The sequence below is a fragment of the Mastigoproctus giganteus genome, chromosome 5 (genome assembly GCF_048544385.1).
Source record: "Mastigoproctus giganteus isolate SK-2022 chromosome 5, ASM4854438v1, whole genome shotgun sequence".
Classification (NCBI taxonomy): Eukaryota; Metazoa; Arthropoda; class Arachnida; order Uropygi; family Thelyphonidae; genus Mastigoproctus; species Mastigoproctus giganteus.
The window spans coordinates 83,582,815-83,602,583 of NC_143579.1; the positions used below are offsets into that span (position 1 = coordinate 83,582,815).

The 19,769-nt window shown below is 35.8% G+C and overlaps 1 long non-coding RNA gene across 1 annotated transcript in view; it reads right to left on the reverse strand.

Moving 5' to 3' along the window:
- The window catches only part of LOC150085528 (uncharacterized), a 147,553-nt gene that overhangs the window by 99,377 nt on the left and 28,407 nt on the right, over window positions 1–19,769 (reverse strand). The window lies entirely within an intron of this gene.

Consider the following 19,769-nt stretch of genomic DNA (forward strand, 5'->3'; position numbering starts at 1 on the left):
ACTACTAGCCTGCAGCGTCTTCAGCGCTGAATTATTCGCCATAAAGCACTTAGTAAGATTATATAGCTTTCCATATCATCTGCTATAATTTACGCTGACTTCCTAGTACTGTCTCTGCTATAAGAAAGAACTTCTCATCCTACATTGAAACACATTCACTCTCGGCTATTCTCTTGCAGTGTGTTCAATCAGTTTATGCTGGATCCCTGGCCGTTCTGGAATTCCCGGGAAATAAAAGTGCTGACTTTGCCGCTAAACATCCCCAATCGGCTCTCTTACAACATCCTCAGGTTCCATACACTGACTATAAATCTGTCATACGCAAAGCGAGCTGCGATAAATGGTTACAGATCTGGAAAAGTAACACCAGCAATAAACTTTATCAGATAAAGCAAGAACCAAAGCTGTGGCTCTCTGGCTTCCGACGAAACAGACGAGAGGAAGTGGTATTCCTCATAATTGGACACACTCATCATAGTCATCTCTTCCTATTATTGGGAGAAAATCCATCCACCGCAGTGCTCATACTATCAAAGACAACTTACGGTTAGTCATTTTTTGGTTGATTGTCCCTTACATTCAACCATCCGATCACCGACCTTTCAGTCACATCACATTCTACGTTGAATATCTGACACGATGCATCTCATTTTATAGGAAATGAAGGAGCAAATATAGACGAACTTTTGACATATTTAAAATGTATTGGCCTGTACAGGAGGATATAATTTAACATCATACAATATGTTGTCTCTATATAAACTATGAACAGACACAACAGTCCTTGTGTCGTTAAACCCAATAGCAACAACAATTTCTCAAGGGGATTAATATTGAAGGATTTGGTTGGGCAGGTAGATGCTTGAATTCTCCCTCGTATTCAAACCACCCCTTCACATATCTCAAGTGGTGAATGGTTGTATTCATCACGCAAGTATCTCTGTTCGTAGAAATAAACACGCAGTAAATAAACACGCTGTGTAAAAGAACTATTTACATAGTTCTTTTACACAGATTATTGCATGTAGCCCAAACTTTCGTGGCGCCCCTAATAAAGTTCCAGATAGTGTATATACCAAACATAAATAATATTTTATTTCACTAATTTTATGTACAGTATTTCGCAACGTTCAAGTTATTTCAAGTTTTCATTCAAATTGCCCCTGAAATCCAATCCAAATAATTTATCTCCAGTTGATCGTGTTGAAACATTTGATTCATCTTCAACTTCATTGGAGATATAAATCTAAGATTAAAACGAATCTGTTAGAGATCATGGGTTTTCCATAGAGAAAAACCCATGGAAGGAATAAATTGAATGTTTCTTTACTTAAAAAAAACAAACACACACACTGATAGTTGCTATGGAAACGACAAATGATTAGTCATCTGGGCATTCAACTACCGTCAAATTTAGAGCTGTTTTTTTAAATGTACGACGGAATGTAGATGCACTGACTGAAAGCTTGCGAGAGCTTCTTCCCAATCTGTTCTAATGGATGTTTGCAGCAAAGGGCGTCGGCTGTACGTGCGACAGAAAAGTGCACCCAAACATGGCTATAACGAATGTACCTGTCACCTCTTCTACAGTAGTTACCATGCTTTGGACATGTTTCATTTAGACTCATTACAATAATTTCCGCTGACAACACCCGAGTATTTGTCTCACAGCTTATATGGAACTAAAAAAAGTGGTGGGAAATCCCAACAGCTTTGCATTTCTAAAGGGTTTTCTAAAAGATGAGGATTATCTGTCATAAACTTCGAAATAAATAATCTTCAACGAAATTTCTGGATGAAAATCGGTCCTTTTTACCACAAACAAATCTTTGGAAAATGATTGGTTTTCAGATTATTGATTTAATCCAATCAAATTCTTTTTTTCCAAAAAGCCTTTTGGAGAAATAAAACTAATTCAGATGGTTTTGATATTTCTGAATCGCAGCAAGTTTTTTTTTGGAAAATAAATGCCAAATGTCGAAATCATTCAACTTTTTGGTGAAAAACTCTTCCTTCGGATCTTTATTAAAATTCTAAACCTGGAGTGGAGTCGATTTTTGTCCATTTCTAATAATAAAGCAATATTGCGTTATATTTCGAAGAATTTAAAGCAACTGTCAATATTTGGGCAGCGTACTCTTAATTCAAATCCCCCAAGAAAGACCACGAGCACGTCTATTAGATGAGAAATTGTAACATGTTTTGCTGGAAAGCGACACATTTTTCGGAGAATATGTAACTACATTTCTAAATGTCTCCTGCAGCTTGCCAAGTAGCCTCTTGAAATGTGTCACCGACAAGAAAAGCACGCAAAGTACAAGCAAGAAGGAAAAAGAGAAGCGATTTTGACATTTCCAGAGAATAAAAAGTAGTCGACAACAGAGGACTCCACCCTGCCCTTGTGTGAGTGTGAAGAAAGTCCGATGTTATCCATCATATCGATCATGTCACGCTGAAAGTTATTCATGACCGCTGGCATATTTCCAGACAGGACGACAGCTGTTGCCTAGTGTTTCTAGTGACGACTTAACCCTGCTTGGTGAATTCCGATGAAAACATTAAAACGAACAAAGACTCTTAATGGCTAAAAGTTGTCCGAGTATAGATAAAATGTTATTTCTCTCAGCACTCCTGTTTACTTCCACAAAAGACGCCGAATGGGTATTCTAAGAAGCGGTGGTTGGCCAGCGAAAAGCTGCGAATCTTCGGGATGAAAAACAACAGTTTCTGGTAATAATACCTTATGGCATGAGCGTTTATTTCTTATAGGTTGAACATAATGCTGAAAAAGACAAGAAAAATTACATCGATTGATATGAAAAGGAAAGAGAAACCTCAATTGACACTTTGGTTGTTGGCCACCTTAATTTTTAACTCAGAAATTAAAATACAATCGAAGTGGTATTCTATTGACAAATTTTGGAGTAGTTTCTGTTTATTATGACTTTTTTTAATTTTAATTTTCATATCTGCATGTTCTTTTGAATTTTTTCGATTGGAAGGTGGTGTCCATGACGTACTTCGTTTCGTTATTCTTCTTAATGGAGAAGTGTTGCAATAGTAAAAGATTTCTACAATGGATAGAGATGGTTAATTCACAGGCAACAAACGGTGGTTAGGAATGGACTGGGATCACGACTTGTGGTCCTACGAAGTTCGTTAATCGATCCCTAATTGTTTGTGAAATTCATTATCGACAGGAAGTGTATAAAAAAGTTTCTTGTTAAAGTTTGCTGATGATTGAAATTTCACGATATTAAATTTTAAAAGAAAGCAGAAATCGAATTTAAAAAGTAGCGTGGTTCTTAATGCAGATTTTATTGTAATGCATCGCTATGCAAGATAAGAAAGACGACTATAAAAAAGGAAGTAGACTTATACTCCAGAAAATATGCTATTTTAGGATTTTTTTTATAATTTTCATAACTGCGATCTTAATTAGTCTGATAATATCCACGTAAATTACGTTGCAAAAAAGGGCTGAATAAACTTAAAGGAAATTAAGGGCAATTACGTGTATTCTGGTTGCCTTTAATCTTTTTCGGAAAGAACTCACCCCCCACCGAAACTGACTAACTCAGCCATCTCATAAAATGTTCCTTTTAATAAATAAATATCAACGATAACTTTTCCAGAGATTTTACATGCTCACCTTTCAAGGAAATTTTAAAGGTTTCATTGAGTAAACGGGAACCAACGAGACAAAATCAATAGGGCATAATGCATTTTCATTGAAGTATTCCAAACAGCTAACCTAATGGTTTAATTAATTTCGATGCTCTTCATGGGTTTTTCGAAATGTGCGTGGAATAAGTATGGAGATGCATTCCGAAGTAATTTTTTTGCCGAGCCATCCTTCAGAAATAAGAGAGAGGAAGATCGAATTCTGTGTGACAAAAATAAAAAGCTCTAATAGCAGAAGGCATACAAGAAGGCTCTACTGATATCCTTGGTCGTCTATTGATATTCGATGTTACCTAAGCTCGAAATAGCTCGGCCGAGTTAGTCGATTAGTATCGGCCCTCATTATTGAAGCAGATCACGCGCGTATATTCACGAAACAAACCCTAGGAAAAAGTACGGAACCAGCCTATTGAAGCGAGGCGTAGATTTTGTGGAGACCATTTCGCCTATCTTCAAGAGAAATTGTAATTGGCTGTACATCGATCACATTTTGGTGCCAGTACTTCGTTAAGCCTTGGCTTTATCTAAAGAGAGTGGTTGTTAAAGGATCTAGATGGCCTGCAATGCGATGCCCAATGAAATATGTTTTTCCCTGTATATTGGTATTGATTATTTTATTATTTTTTAATTTATTTTAAATATTGGTATTGATGTAGCTCATATATGAGTGAACATTTTCACAAGGAAACACAGGCTACGTTACCTCCAAGTTATAATTTAATCTGAGAGGTGTCTTCGAAAATAATATCCTTTCTTAGTCTAATTTGAAACTTATACATTCTCTAAGCATGTTCTTTAATCACAGATCCCCGAGTAAGGGTAAAATTACAGGCTTGCATATGTATTGCATTAATAAATGATGAATTTATAATCATGGTACAAACTCTTAACGATTAAAATGGCTTCAAATAGTCGACAAATGTTTCAGAAACTTAGAGATGAGTAATAATTATCTTTTAATATTTAAAAACGAGAAGTTAGGTGGAAAAGCACATTATTTCTTGGTATTTTTTATTTATTCAACTTGAAATAGTAATTTAAAGAAACACGAGTCTAAATAAATTGTGTGTATTCAGTGAATCGCAGATTACATCCCCGGAAGAAGGATGAAAGATGAGGCAAACATTTCATTTTCTTAAATTCACTATTGCACATTTTGGTCTGTCTCATTATAAATGCCAGTTCTGTGTGCTTTCTCAAAATATAGCAGTTCACAGTTTTTATCAAATCCTACTGAAAAACAGACAACATCCCTTCTGAACATAGATACAGATTCTCATCTGATCAAGGAATGAACTAATACTATCGAAGATCCATTTAGTAACAGATTTCTCCAAAAACGCATTTGGATATTGCTGTTTGGATTGAGTAATTTACTTATACAAAGAGGCTGGATGATAAAGTCGTGTCTTTATCTATATATGTACTTGAGATAGAATTTAAATTCCTTTACAAAGTATTCTTTGTATAATACTGCCTAAGGGAATTGTTTCCGATAATATTTTGGAGATTTATTTACGCATTTGTCAAGTTTTGTTAGGTGTAGCGATTGTTTTGTCGACTACTGTATATGAAAACAGCTAATATCAGTGAGATCCACAGAAGCATCGAGAGAGAGAGAGAGAGAGAGAGAGATGAAACTCACAAACGCATCAATAACGCGAAGATTTCCAGTAACTTTTCTGAATCACTTTAACCTCAATATTTGGAAGATTCGCTTTCTCTTTCGTCTCTTGTGACCTGCCGGCGTATGGATTTAAAAACTTTACAGTACGTCTCGCATCACCAAACACAACCGAAAACCATTAAGAAAAATCCCACAAGAATGTGGGGTTTTTGATTCATCCTGCAAAAAGATTTAAAGCTATAAATATTTCTGCCTTTGTGTTTCTCGCTGAGGTCATTTGACGAAATTCCAGGGATCTTAGTAAAGACAAGTGAGCCTTTTTCAGCCGCATGAACTCGATGTTAGATGAAGCGGGCGGAACCGGCGTGAAGATGGACAAGATTTAAACAGTTCTCTTATCAAAAACATGCCCAAATGCATAAAGATAAAGAAAAGCGTATAAAAATAGCTATCATTCATCACTAAGCGAAACACAAAAGTGATTTTATTAATAGCATCTTCTCTATATAATGAAATGATAAATAGAACAATAGAGGAACATTTAATAAATCAAACTTTCAAGGCACTCTTATGTATCTGAAGCCAATTTTAATTTTTAAATCAAAGGTACATGATTTCTGAATTGATTTCAACTCATCTGGTTTAAATCTGGATCTGAATCGATTTCGTTTGGAATGTTAAACAAATTAAGGCAATAAAAACTAGATTAGATTGATTACAGAAAACGTTTTGCACAATATATAAACCTTAGACTGATTTCAGTTGATCTGACTTTATATGATTTGAAAGTAAATAACTCCGAAATTTCTTGGAAAAAATTGAAAAGGAAAGGAACATTTCTAACGTTGAGTTATTTTAGAAAAAAAATCATTGAAAAACATAATAAATTCTGGTAATAGTAATACTTCGATTCCTGCATCTTTAGCAAGCTCTAAATATAGGCATGTGACTTCTTAGGTTGTTCTACTGAACGTTCTAAAGAGTTACATTTCTCTTCCGCTCTGTCTACTTCAATATCATCAGATCATTTTACCCTTCATTTCTTTCTCCATCTGTCTCTTCGTCTTATGAGGTCGATAAAGAAAGGTTCATATTTCCTTGTACCGTTTGCTACACGACTTTCATAGAGGATACGTAATGATATAAAATCCAGAGGTAGTTTGTTGCCATAGTGATCATCGAGTAGGAAAGTGGGGGTAGATGAAAAACAAAATCTACAGTTGATCACTAAAACCAATGATCTGTAAACATGGTTTGTTTTCTTTGCAACTCACTTGTAACATTTGGACTTCATTGTCGATTTCTGTAGATGTGATTTGAATTATTGGGCTGATTTGCTATCGGTAGATGTATATCTCAGAAGTGGTTCTTACATAAATGTCCACTGAATGGCTGAAAGGTAAAAAATTGAGTTAAACAATATTACCAGAGTCAAAGCGTCGGAGAAGAAGCTGGCTTATACAGAGGGAGAAGCTCATTCCTTAGATTATGTTCTGTTCGATGAAGATTTTATTTTAAACGTTCAATAATTATCCAGAATAAAATTGTAAGCTTTCACACCCCGCTAATTCATGTAAACCAAATGTATTTTCAATAAATTTTAAGATTTCCTCTAAACAACGTACATCTTACTTACCAGTTCGCTACACTGTTGAAGCAAAGCAGTATATATTTTGGATATATGAAAAAAAAGGAATATAAGAAAAGAAACAGACCCCGCACCCTTAAATTGTACTTCCCTGATCCTTCTCCTTGAACCTCGCCTTAATACCGCAAGCCAGCACTACCATATGACATGAAGATGGCTTACTAACTCATTTTCTATCTATATATTCTTTGTACATTGTGGTGTATATAAATGTATTACACCTTGAGTTTGAGCTGTATTCCTTTTTATTCGTCTACATATAATTTATCAATGTTCTTTCTCTTACATATTGTACTGTTACCCTCTGGCCTTGTGGTTCTGAAGAGCAATATTGTATTATATAAAATTGTATTATTATTATTGCAATAAAGATTTCTTCTTCAAAAGTATTAGCTTCAAAGCTTCGGATAAAATTAATATTCGGAGAAGGAAATATTGATTTATAAAACAGTACAGACTGTTGTATGATCATGAGTACTGTACGATTTAAAACAATTTGGAATTTACAGCAGAGATCGCTCTAAAAATAAATCCCCACACCTTTTATTTTTCCCTTTGATTTTCAGTAAATTGCGTTTTATTAGTGTGCACGTTCAAAATGAACAATAGAACAATCGATGACCTGTTGAATATTTTGTATTTTAAACTCAGATTTTGCAAAATTTCTAGTGGTGCCATCTGTCGGCACATTTTACGTCTATTGTTGTTTCTTCAATTTGGTGACGTATGCTTTTAACATATTTGAATAAAAATAACATTAATATACGATTGAAGTGTCAAATTAACATTTAGTTTAAGGATAGTCGAATATTCTTATATATTATCTTAAAATTTCATATAATGAAATCGAGCGCACAATTGACAGTAGGATTTGACTTCATTCCTGTAACTGAAAGAATAATTTGATATAACACTTATTCCTTCTTTTCATGGTCCTGCTATTAAATGCGATATAACAATAGATCTCATAATATGCTAATTAATATTCATCATCTTAAGACAGGAGCGGTTAATAAGTCTATAGTATTTTCAGTATTGTGGGAGGTTACGTGGATTCAGAAGACTACGAACTTGTTGTCAATAAACTTTAATATCTGAAGAATGCTTTCTGGGGACAGGCGGAGAAGGGATTAGTAAAGAGGGAAACGTTATTTTGTCGAGTTTTAAGTTCAGCGACCAATGGATGTTTTCAGGAGACCGCACACGTTCTAAAACATTTATTAAAAAAGTGGGAGAATTTCTAATGCTGTTTCGACTGAATGTTCATTTTATGAGAAATAAAGTGAGCCAGTTAGGGAGAGTTTATCTGTTATATTGCGGGGTATTACTGCGAATTGTCCCAGTTGTGCCATTCATTCGTAAGGAGCGCCATCATGTTGATGGCCAATTCAATGGTTATTGTCCTCTCATTGATTGCCAAATAGGCATTCATCAGTGCAGTAATTGACAACCTTATTTCAGTAGATTCGACGGATCCTTAGCGTACATTCAGAATGTACGATAACGGTCTAGGCAATGACGAATTTGAACAGCCAACATATAAAGTACTATTCTCAGAAAATCTGTGGATAGGATTCGCGGCCGCCAATGGAAAATGACTAACACTTCGGATTCTATATAAAAAGAAATAGATCTGTTACTGTTTGGTTAACACAGTCATTATCGACTTTGCTCATGGTGCTGGGTCATCTAGGGCCTCCTGTGATTCTTTGTGCTCCTTGGGTGTAATCTGGAGTGTATTCTCGCATCGTGTTCGTGTATATTGTTCCTTTGTGTGGCCCCTTGTGCTAATAGTGGTGTTTCTGTATGGATTTGGTGCTTCAGGAAATATCTGCTCATATTGCTCTTCAAGAAATCACTGTTCACTCTACCCGTGTTTTGGAAAATCTGTTACTTGACACTTGTTTTGGACTTGAGAGCTGATTATGACTGTGTGTAGGAGTAAATTGTAAATATATTGTTGTAAATATAAGGTAGGGTTGTCAAAGTTGGGCTGCGACCGCCTAGTACAATAAAAAATGCCATTATGGATTGAAAAATAAATACTCCATTATTCTTGTAAAGAAAAGATTAATTTGATCTGATAAACAACACTCCTCTTAAGTGGTGTTCAACATGTCTCTCAGTTGCTAAACGGGCATTAATAAAAGCCGGCGCACACAGGATGACAAAAATTGAACCGTTTTTTAACTAATAAAATTAAATTTGGCCTTTATTTTTAGTGCCTACACAGATGGACAAAGAACTACCCGTTTAATATACCCTTGATACCCTTGATATGAGCTCCGCGACTAGCCCTGTATACGTTGATTTGATGATACATTTCTTCTCAGACCTTTATCATTATCTGCGACAGTTCTCACTGCCTCAATGTTTGAGTTTCAGTTCAATAAAGTCTGTTGACAGTGGTAAAACAAATGCCACATCTTACATAGTCCCATAACAAAGAAATCACACAGTTTTAAGTCCAGAGACCCTGAGGGGAAGGAATACAATAGGATCTCTTCGGGTCTTCACTGAAGTAGTGTGCTACTGAGATGTCGCATGCCCACGTGAAAGTGAGTAGATGCATCGTCTTCTTGGAAGATGAAATCAGAGGAATTTTCCTGAAGTTAAGGTGCGTGCCAGTTGTAAATTCATCCATTGATCGTAGTATATTCAATGAAAGAGGAAAGGACCGAGAATCATATTATATAGATTGCCAACAAACACTCTTAATAAGTTCCCTTTCATGCTCGATGAAGATTTCAGTGCCTCTGACCTGATATAATAGCGGTTGACCGTCCAGCTCAAAATAGCTTAGTCACTAAAAACAAGTCAGGGTACTGTGCTATTCTTTTACATTTTCTGCTGAAAGTTACTGTAAAGCTCATTTCATGGCATTTGAGGTATGTTCAATTTACAGCTATATCTGTAACTCTACTTTTGTGGGCTTCATTGAGCGGAGGTAACCCAAGCCCTTGCAGTAGAGCCTTGATTTTGAAATTGCTTAAACCTTGAAAGAGGAAAGGGCCATGAATCATATTATATAATATGATTCATGGTTATTTCCTCTTACATAATAGTTACTGAAGTTTTATTTGAAACTAGATAGCACAGAATTAGTTTTTGCCGTGAGAAAGTCATTTTAATAACATGTTCTCCCGCTATGGAAATGTGACGTAAATTAAATTTCCTGTGAGAATTATAAAAAAGGAAAAATCTCAGAGTTTATTTGTAGCCTGTAATTTGAAAATACATGCATGTATCTTAATATCCGAAGATGTTTCTGTTTAATAAAACATTTCGATTAATCCTTAATACTAAAGGGCTATGGCAGCCTCCTGATCAAGAGACCCCTACTCACAAACTGTACTGAGACTGTGCCATAATAACGAACAAGACTATCCCGCTCAACAGACCAGACATAATCTCATCGACAAGAAGGAAAGGGCTACCTACCTGATTGCCCAACACAAACAACCTCCAGAAACATGCGAGGAAAAGATTAGAAAGTACTCAGACCTAAGACAGGAAACCAAAGAAATATGGAATAAATAACGACCATCAAGATCACTGCGTGAATCATCGAAATGGTGCCAAAGAGCCTCCAAAGAATCTAGACGCATTAGGCCTCCCAGAGAACACGTACAAGGGGAACAGCCGCAATACTTGAACACCTGTAGGATAATCAGAGTTCCTCGACCAATAATAATAGCTGGACATAACAACCACCCCACGCATGTACTACCAGTAACCCTCGCGAGATGTAAAAACACCATAAAGAGAACGAAAGAATCATAATAATACATATTAATTATGCTTCTTAAAAGAAGTATAAAAACACTAACAAAAGAAGAATAAATTTTAAGAAATAAATGTGCATAGTTACTTATTTCTTCAGAACTACATTTAGTTAGTTCAATTCTAGAGACTCCTGTTGCAACTTACAACAGTAGTCAACTATTATACCGATGTTCCGCCTTTCCTGATGCCTCCCTCCTCTATGTAATACTTTGATGAAATCTTTGCTCTTGTTCTTCGCTAGCGTCTCAGATTTTCAGAGAAGCAGTCCAAATATGAGTGTAAGAAAAAGTTTCAAGCTCATATTACAACACAAATCTTTGAATTCGGCCTGCTGTTAACAATATGTTGGTAATTTGATCTTTGTTATTACTAAAGGCTTTCCACGCTTGTTTTCAATAATCTTGATGTTCTTTCAAACTGTTCATCCGGTAAGTTTTATTATTTTAAGATTCACGAAATTTCTTTTGTAAGTTTTACGGCTGAAAAAAGTAAGGAATTTACTAGATATCTACTTGAAAGAGTCCATTTTTATTTTAAGGTTTGTCAAGTCCAATTTTACATGAAGGGTAGAGGTAATAGGACTTTTGTTTTTGGTAATCATGCTGATTGTACATACAAGTGCTTCTTTAGTGAAAGTTAGCTTTTTATTAATTTAAAAAATATATATTGCTGCTACAATAAATCAGTGAACTATTTTGAGAAAAACATGGGATGAACTCTATCTCGCGATTCCTACTCTACTCAAGTTTAACTCGAAATTTAGACATCGGAATGTCCTAGGAATCTTATGGAAGACCGAAATCTCTCACCAAATCGTTAAGTTCACTTTGTGTCCAAAGTTGGGATAGCCACACGTGTAAGGATGAAAATTCATATGATTTCTGTTGCCACCAGATTCATAGCACATATAACCGTATTAAGATTCATTCGTGCCGTTGAAATAAATGCCTCCCATCCGTAAGCAACGAGTCTTTGAGAAAACTAGGAACTTCATTATGAAATTACATTTTCATTTGTATTTTTTCTCTAATAAACTAAAGAGTGATATTTATTATATCGTAGAGCTTGAAAAATATATAAATCCATCACCTTACCCTATTACCCTTGAGATCACTGATTATATCGACAGTCATACCATATTTACGAAAATAATCCGCTTGTAAATACAGAAGGTTGCTAAATACAAGAAGGTAAATTTGTATCAATGCAAAACACTCAGGTTTGTTCCAACCTAACGTTGGAACAAACTAAGAAATAATATAAAAACATTCACAGTATTGTTCATTATGCTTCACGTTAAATGAATATGTTCTCTGATAGAAAATTCGCATTAAATTGATCATTAATTTAATCTGTATATTACATACAATAAGGTTTAATTATCTACCATTTATAGCAAAATAAATCAAATATTGAACTAACTATACTTTGTCAGCAATAATTGTATTTTCCAACGAATTAACCTATTTTTACTTGATTTATGTTGTGTTGTTGTTATGACAACAACTTCGTTACCATAGCAAACACGGTCATATTTTATGATAAAACGAATGTTTCCATTATCCTAGTAACTATTAAAACACGAACTATTGGAAAGGAATATGGACCTTGTATGTATTACATGAATTGGTGTATAATACGCAGTTCGATGCATAAACTTTAATCAAATAATCAATATTACAATGCAATAAACACTCATTATTATTATAAAATAACTTAATTTATATAATTTTTAATTTAAATTATGCTTTAGTTTATATATAAAAACGAGTATCTGAAATTATGAAATTGTTCTCGGTTATAGGAAGAAATGGCAGCATTGTGACCATGATTTAGACAAGAAATCATTCGTAATTCAGAATGGCGAAATAAAAGGGGGTAAAAAATACTAAACGTCACTCCACGTGATTAATGCTGCTTCTAATTTTAGAAATCAAGCTGACTGAAAGAATAAGGGAAAAAAAAAAAGGAATATTTGTCTAGCTGCGTACTCCTGCCATCATACCAGGGAACTGACCATCCGGACTGGCGAGGAAATGAAATATGTTTTCCAGCGAGTTCGGAAGGACGCAGATTTCCGTCACGATTGTGAAAGTTTACAGAAAGAGCAAAGCCCATTTTGGCGTAAAGCAATCAGCTTTTAAGAACCTCCCCCCCCCCCCTTGCACGCCACCGTAGGTGTATAAGACGTGAGTAAAGTGGTCATCAGTCACCAGTAACTCCCCACCCCCACATTTTTTTTTACATCTTCCAATGTTATAAAGTGCGCAGGAGAAAAAGATGTCGTGATAGGGCATGAAAACACGGTCAGTGGTTACCTAAATATAAGGATTTGATTGATCTGTATCGATGAGAGCAACAAACTTCGTGGTGTGACTTTTTCAGATTTTTTTCTAGAGCTAGAAATTACCATTTTTGATTAATCGTCTTCAGAATCACCTTTTTTATTAAGAAATCTCGATGGGGAGTTGACCAACGGTTTGGAATAATGACTTAGAAGGAGTTGAAGGCTGAACGCAGTGGGTGCCAGATTGTAGCAGTACCAAAATACCCATAATTGGATTACTATCCGGATTTTTGATAGAATAGCTTTTTAAACATGCATTCCGACCACACCCCTTCATATTTTCAGTGCAGTCTAGTAGCGAGTCATGTATTACTTTTGAGATTTATATTAATTTGACCTTGCAATTCAATTAAGTCATTACTTTGTAGCAGATATTAAAATACTTGCAGAATTATTATAAAAAGAAATAACTCAAATATAAAAAAACTCCAAAAAGGATTTTTTCCTTTATATCTTTCATTCTCCCATTAAACATTTTTTATTTCATTTCCACACCATTATTTGAAAATGATCATTCAGTTTAATATATAGTTTACAAAATCCTTTCATACTTTCGAGGGGTAACCCGCAGCAAGTCAACGCATCTAGTGTTTCCACTGTGCTTTATGCTATTTATTTCGGTCAGATTTTTAGTGCATCGCATATATGCCACTTTACCATTAATAACCGCACGCACTCCCATTCGTTGATATTCACGTCTACCCAAGCAGCACGTGTCTGATGCAATCATAATTATTCTCGTAGGCCTTTGATGAGTGTATTGAATGTAACATGCCGCGATCGACGGATCTAATAGATTTCAGCGCGAAATGAAAGGTGCCACATAAGAAATTGATCTGTACGTGTCTTTTCAATAGCACTGAAGATTCATAGGTCGTGATTGGTGATATAATCTGAATATGGAATCTGGCTGGTCAGGAACCGTCGCGCAACGACTCAGAAAATTCCGAAGCTGATGGAAAGAGACAGGACTTCCCTACAGAGAATCGTCAGCTCAAAACGCAGGTAGATGTTGCCACAGCACACCTAGTCCCTCACTGTGATAATTGGTGCACGTGGCAGCATCAGTACAGTGCGCAGAATGCTGCATGATATCGGTTACTACGGCCCTGCAACCGTCCACAAGCCAGTAATCGCCCTGACTAATGCCAGACATTTAGGATGGTGTAAGGCCCCCTGTTCAGCGTGTTACACCAGGTATTTGGTCTCATTCGACCAGTACACTCATTTCCAATCCTCCAGTGTCCACAGCATTCGCAGTCGACAATGATCAACGGTGAGGAGAGGAGGGGTGTCTCTTGGGTTGTCTGCTGTGGAATCCCATACTCCTGAGTATGGGGCGCATCGTCATTTTGGATATTGTTTTTGATTCCCCATACTGTATTTCAATGTCAGTTGTTCACAGTGATTTGCAGTTGAGCCCATACAACGCGCTGCACCCTTTATAGTTCTGTCGGCGGGAGGTCGTTTGATCCGTTGTACGCCATTCTTTGTACATCTTAACCATAGTGGGCCGTGAGAAACCGACAAGACGTGCCGTTTCTGATATGGAAGCACCCGGCGCACGAGCTCCCACAATCATGCCGTCTTGAAACTCCATATCTTTACTATAACTGCTAATTTATCACGTCTTGCACCAGCACATGCAAATTACTATTGTTCTAGCGTAGAAAGCTGTTAGACTTTTTATACTGCGAGCTATGCGGCATGGTCCTTATGGATGGGGTGTTCATAATTCAGTGATCACTGAATGTACGTATAAATTAATATAATATCGGTGTGTAGATACACCATAGACAACTCCTAAGAAACTACAAAGTAGTTGTTGTGGGCATCATTTGCTCTTTCTCATATTGTGCTCTGCCTTCACGACGAGTTGCCATGATATTGCACTACCTCGAATAAGTAACGCTTCACTAATAGAGAAGACTATTGTCACTTATTCTAAGTGAGTACCACCACACAGACATGTTTCAAGGCTATTGGCCTATCATCAGTGGGTGGGCATATTGTGTGATTATCTTCGCAACTGGGTCGTCATGTCTGCAATACCAGGGTACCTGCCCACCCACTGATGATAGGCCAATAGCTTTGAAACATGTCTGGGTGGTGGTACTCACTGAGAATAAGCAACAATAGTCTTCTCGATTAGTGAAGCGTTACTTATTCGAGGTAGTGCAATATCATGGCAACTCGTCGTGAAGGCAGAGCACAATATGAGAAAGAGCAAATGATGCCTACAACAACTACTTTGTAGTTTCTTAGGAGTTGTCTATGGTGTATCTACACACCGATATTATATAGATATTAAACTCTTAATGTATTGTGCCTTGTGCATTTAGTTATTTTAAATTTAAGTATAAATTAACAGAACGAATCTAGAGATAACTTAACTTGCTTTTTAGTCATAACAAAAAAAAACCTTATCATACGAATAGTGCAGGCTGTTGGATAATAGAATTGGCACGCACTTGTGTATATGTCACAAGTATGTAAAATTAAATTGCCGTTATAATAGAGAAAAATTAATGACTTCGTTGGATTCAGAACACAAAATACATAGAATAAACAGTTAAATAGAGTAATGAGCGAGAGAAAAAAAGAATTTAATCCTTGAAATACCCGTATCTTTCGAAGAATATTATTCCACACCAGCCTTGCGTCTAAAGAGACAATTGGTTGGCATCAAAGTTTATAATTCATTTTTTTTTAATTGACCGATGCAGGAGGAAACAAATCCAAACCAACAAAGCTTTCTCATTACTTTAAAGATGCATCTACACTGTTGTCATGGTTACTTTGGAGGAAAAAAAATTAGTAAAACTCGAAGCTGATTAGATGGAATGAAGTCCATAATCTCGCTAATTAAACCCAGCAAGCTAATTGAATGGTAATTTACAGGATGGAATTTACCTCCTTTCTCTCGACAGCATCATTCGCTTTCCAATCACCGTAAATGGTAACTGGGGAGTCTTAACACCCCACCTGGGTTTTAAAAAAAGCAGGCTGACATAGGAATACTAATCATTCACGAAGAAACTATAAGTTTAAGTAAATTTAAAATCAAAGAGAATCTTAAAGACGTATATCATCAAAAAGATAAGAGTACACCTTTAAGTATGCATGTACTGGAATCAGATAAATTCCAAATTGATTTAAAGCAAGCAGATTTTTCATTTTCATAAGATAAGTATGTTTGCGAACTCTTGTTATTATGCTCCAATTGATGACATCGCTGTAAAGCTCCATCAACTGTAAACTCAGTAATTTGCACCTCTAGAATTATGCTTTGATCAAAAGAGATTCTGCCGGTGAATTTGTTTGATATTATTTTCTTAAGACCTGACTTAAACACTCATAAAGAATGCTTTTGTCTAGGATATCGTAATAAAAGGTAGACAACTATTAGAATACCTTTTCTATCACTTGTAATCCTCCTTCGGTTTGCAGTACTGATTAAATCTTGTTTTAAAAAATCAGCTTCGTTCATTGAAGAATGAAATGAGAGAGAGATGTACTATAAATAGCTGAAATTGAGTATTATTACTTTAATTGTAAAGGTGGAGAAGAATAATATTTTAAAGTGCAAAAATGTAGAAGTCCAATTTCTTTAATAACCAATCGAAAATCTTTTTTTAATCGCTGCAGTTAATCTGTTTATCTGATTAACATATTAGCAACAAATTCCCCAGTACTAATTACATTTTAGTATTACGTCTTCCGTTATATACACGCATCTGAAGTCACCAACTCTCTCTCTCTCTTAGATAACTATAGCGTTTAATAAGCGTTGGCATGACAACGCAAAATACAGGTCAAACTATTTGGGTATATGCAGATTCTGAATCGATACTGAACTTGCCTTATTCAAGAACACCGGTGAGGTTCAACGTGATGTTATAAGATGCTCTAGGGTTTTCAATTATTGGTTAGCTCTCTGAATAGAAGGAGTTGTCTCTTAAGGCTACTCAGATTATAAAAAAATCAAGAAAAACTATTTAATAGTCGCATGGGAATATGAATTTTCTTTTACGTATTCTGTCACAAGAAGTTGCTCGTTATTCCATTAACGCCAACGTCAGTGATAAGTGGAAAGCGCATTTAGTTCATTGAATGAAAGAATAGCAAAAAAAAAAAAAAAAAAAAACAAACGTAAACGCCTGACAGAATCGCTAACGAATAAAGTATAGCTCTTAGGAAATTGTTTTCTCAATGAGATCATAATTTAATAATGAATTTACGTATCTCGCAGTTCAAAGCGAAGAAATGCAAGTGAGAGACAAGACATCTCTTGGTTCATTAAACAGGAGGGATACAGACATCCTTGACAGCAATTACAGAAAGAATCCTTGACCGAGAAACACGCCCCAACTGAACGACAGTAAACAGTGGCTTTAATTGACATCAGAGTAATACCACGTTCGTTAAGGGATAAAACTGATAAGGTGTCGTGTGTTTTGGCTACCAGGAAATAAAACTGTAAGACTGGGGAAACGTTAGAGACAAAATTTTAGTGAAAGCCATCTTGGACAACTATTTTCAGATCATAACTTATGTGTTTAATTGCTTATTATGGTAAGAGAAGGAGGGTATCTGAAAAGGGTTAGCATGCCTCATTCTCTGTGTACTTCTTCCTACCTAAGGTTGGCACAAATTATATTGCTGGGCAAGTGAAGTCCCTATCTCGGGGACGATGCTACAGATAAGTCTATATACATATAGGAAAAAGCCAATCAAGTGTTACTCCAGCCAATCAATTGATAAGCTGGATTGCAATAGTGGAATATCTTGTAAGATTCTCCAAGGTTGGTACGAATTATATTGCTGGGCAAGCGAAGTCCCTATCTCGGACTTGTTGAGTATCTTGTATGATACTTCACCAATTGGTGAAATATCTTGTAAGCTGGCAGCACCAACTGTGTATCTTTGAAAGATAGCAAAAATTCCAACTGCGAAGATGGAGGTCATCAGCGGTTTTGTAAAAATTTGCAATCATTATTCCTGAAATCGCACAGCTCACCTTACGTTTTCTATATATATCATCAATCCAACGCCTATAGTATTATTCCCAAGATTCAAGTTGATAAATCACCTTTCCCTGGATGGTGGCTTTACTTACCAACTTGCATGAGAGTAACCAAATGGAAATGATTAAAATCACGATCCAAAGGTTTAGAACAATGTTGGTTTCTCTAATTTTCAGTTAAAAATATGTTTCAGTGAATGAAAAGTGAAATAGCGCTGTCTTTTGTTTTATTTCGAGCTTCATGAAGAAGTGTACTCTTATGTAGGATTTGTGAAGTTCTTTTGCTCTTAAGCCAAGCGTACACAGAAGAATGGTGAGACTGATTAACCTTTTTTTAAAATAGTTATATTCAGACTGTCGCTGAAAGCTCATCCGCTTTAAGTAATATCGAGTCATTCTTTTGAAATAATATTATTTAAAATTAAATTTTAAATAAGAAACGCAATATACGCTCTCTCTTTTTTTTCTGGAGAGAACGAAGAAAGTAAATCCTATGCCGAGTTTACAAAGAAAATTGTTTTCTAGTGCTTTGAAATAAAAAAGATGGCGCAGAAAAGAATATAATGTAAGCTTTAGTAATAGAAGCTGGCAGAGATGTTTTGATTTTGCGAGTGGCACAAATAAAGGGAATGCCAAAAGAAAGGGGCAAACAAAATAGGGTAGAATAAAACTCATTCTTACAATTAAACATTTTTTGGACTGTATTTTCTTCAGTGAAAAGAGTGACCTGCAAAACCTACACCAATATATTACTGACATGTGAATTTAATGAATAAGGGCTCTCACTAGTCTTATCCTTAAATGTTCTCAAAATAAATTAACAGAACAATGAAACAATCTTTTCCTAAAAATAAATAAATAAGTCCCTGGAATGTATAAAAAAGAATAATCCTTTCTATAACGGTGAAAATTTCTTGGTGTTTTAAAATGGAAGGTTCTCCTGCATCTTAATTGTTGGCGTGTTTTACATAGCTAATTAGGTGTAATCCCGGGTTAATATTTCCCTCGTTGTCCAGCATATCTCTCACTTTTCGTACTCAATTCCGCCTAATGCGAAAGGGCAAAGCGACTAAATGATGCTGGGATTTAATACCTCACCTTCTCATTCAGAACATCTGTCGCTGCTAAATGCAGCTATGTACGACGGGAGCAGGCGCGTGGTAAGTCCGCATGTTAAAGGACGGGAGAAATATACGTGTTAATCTCGGTGTGCACGAGACACAAAACCCTGCCGGGTATTACGTGAAGTGGATCCTTACAGCTATCTATAACACCACCAAACAAATTCCGCACGTAAACACAAGTTTTAGTGGGATCGCTGAAGTTCGCTGCCTCCCATCAGATATTCAGCTGGGAACGGCTATTCACGGAATAATGTAAAGATCGGATGGCCTTGTTTTTTTTTTATTCCGAAAAAACACGGAGAAAAAAATATTAAAAATGAAGTTTCCTCTAAATGCACGCGTTCATTATACAAAGCTGTGCACATAATGCACGGTTATCCTTCAATGAACTGAATTAATGCATATCAATGAACTAGCGTTATATCAGATATCGATTGAATGGTAAAACTACTGAATTAACAAATCAGCATCACTGTACCAATTCGTTATAGATTTGTGTAAAGTGATTGCTATCAAAGCTTTATTCG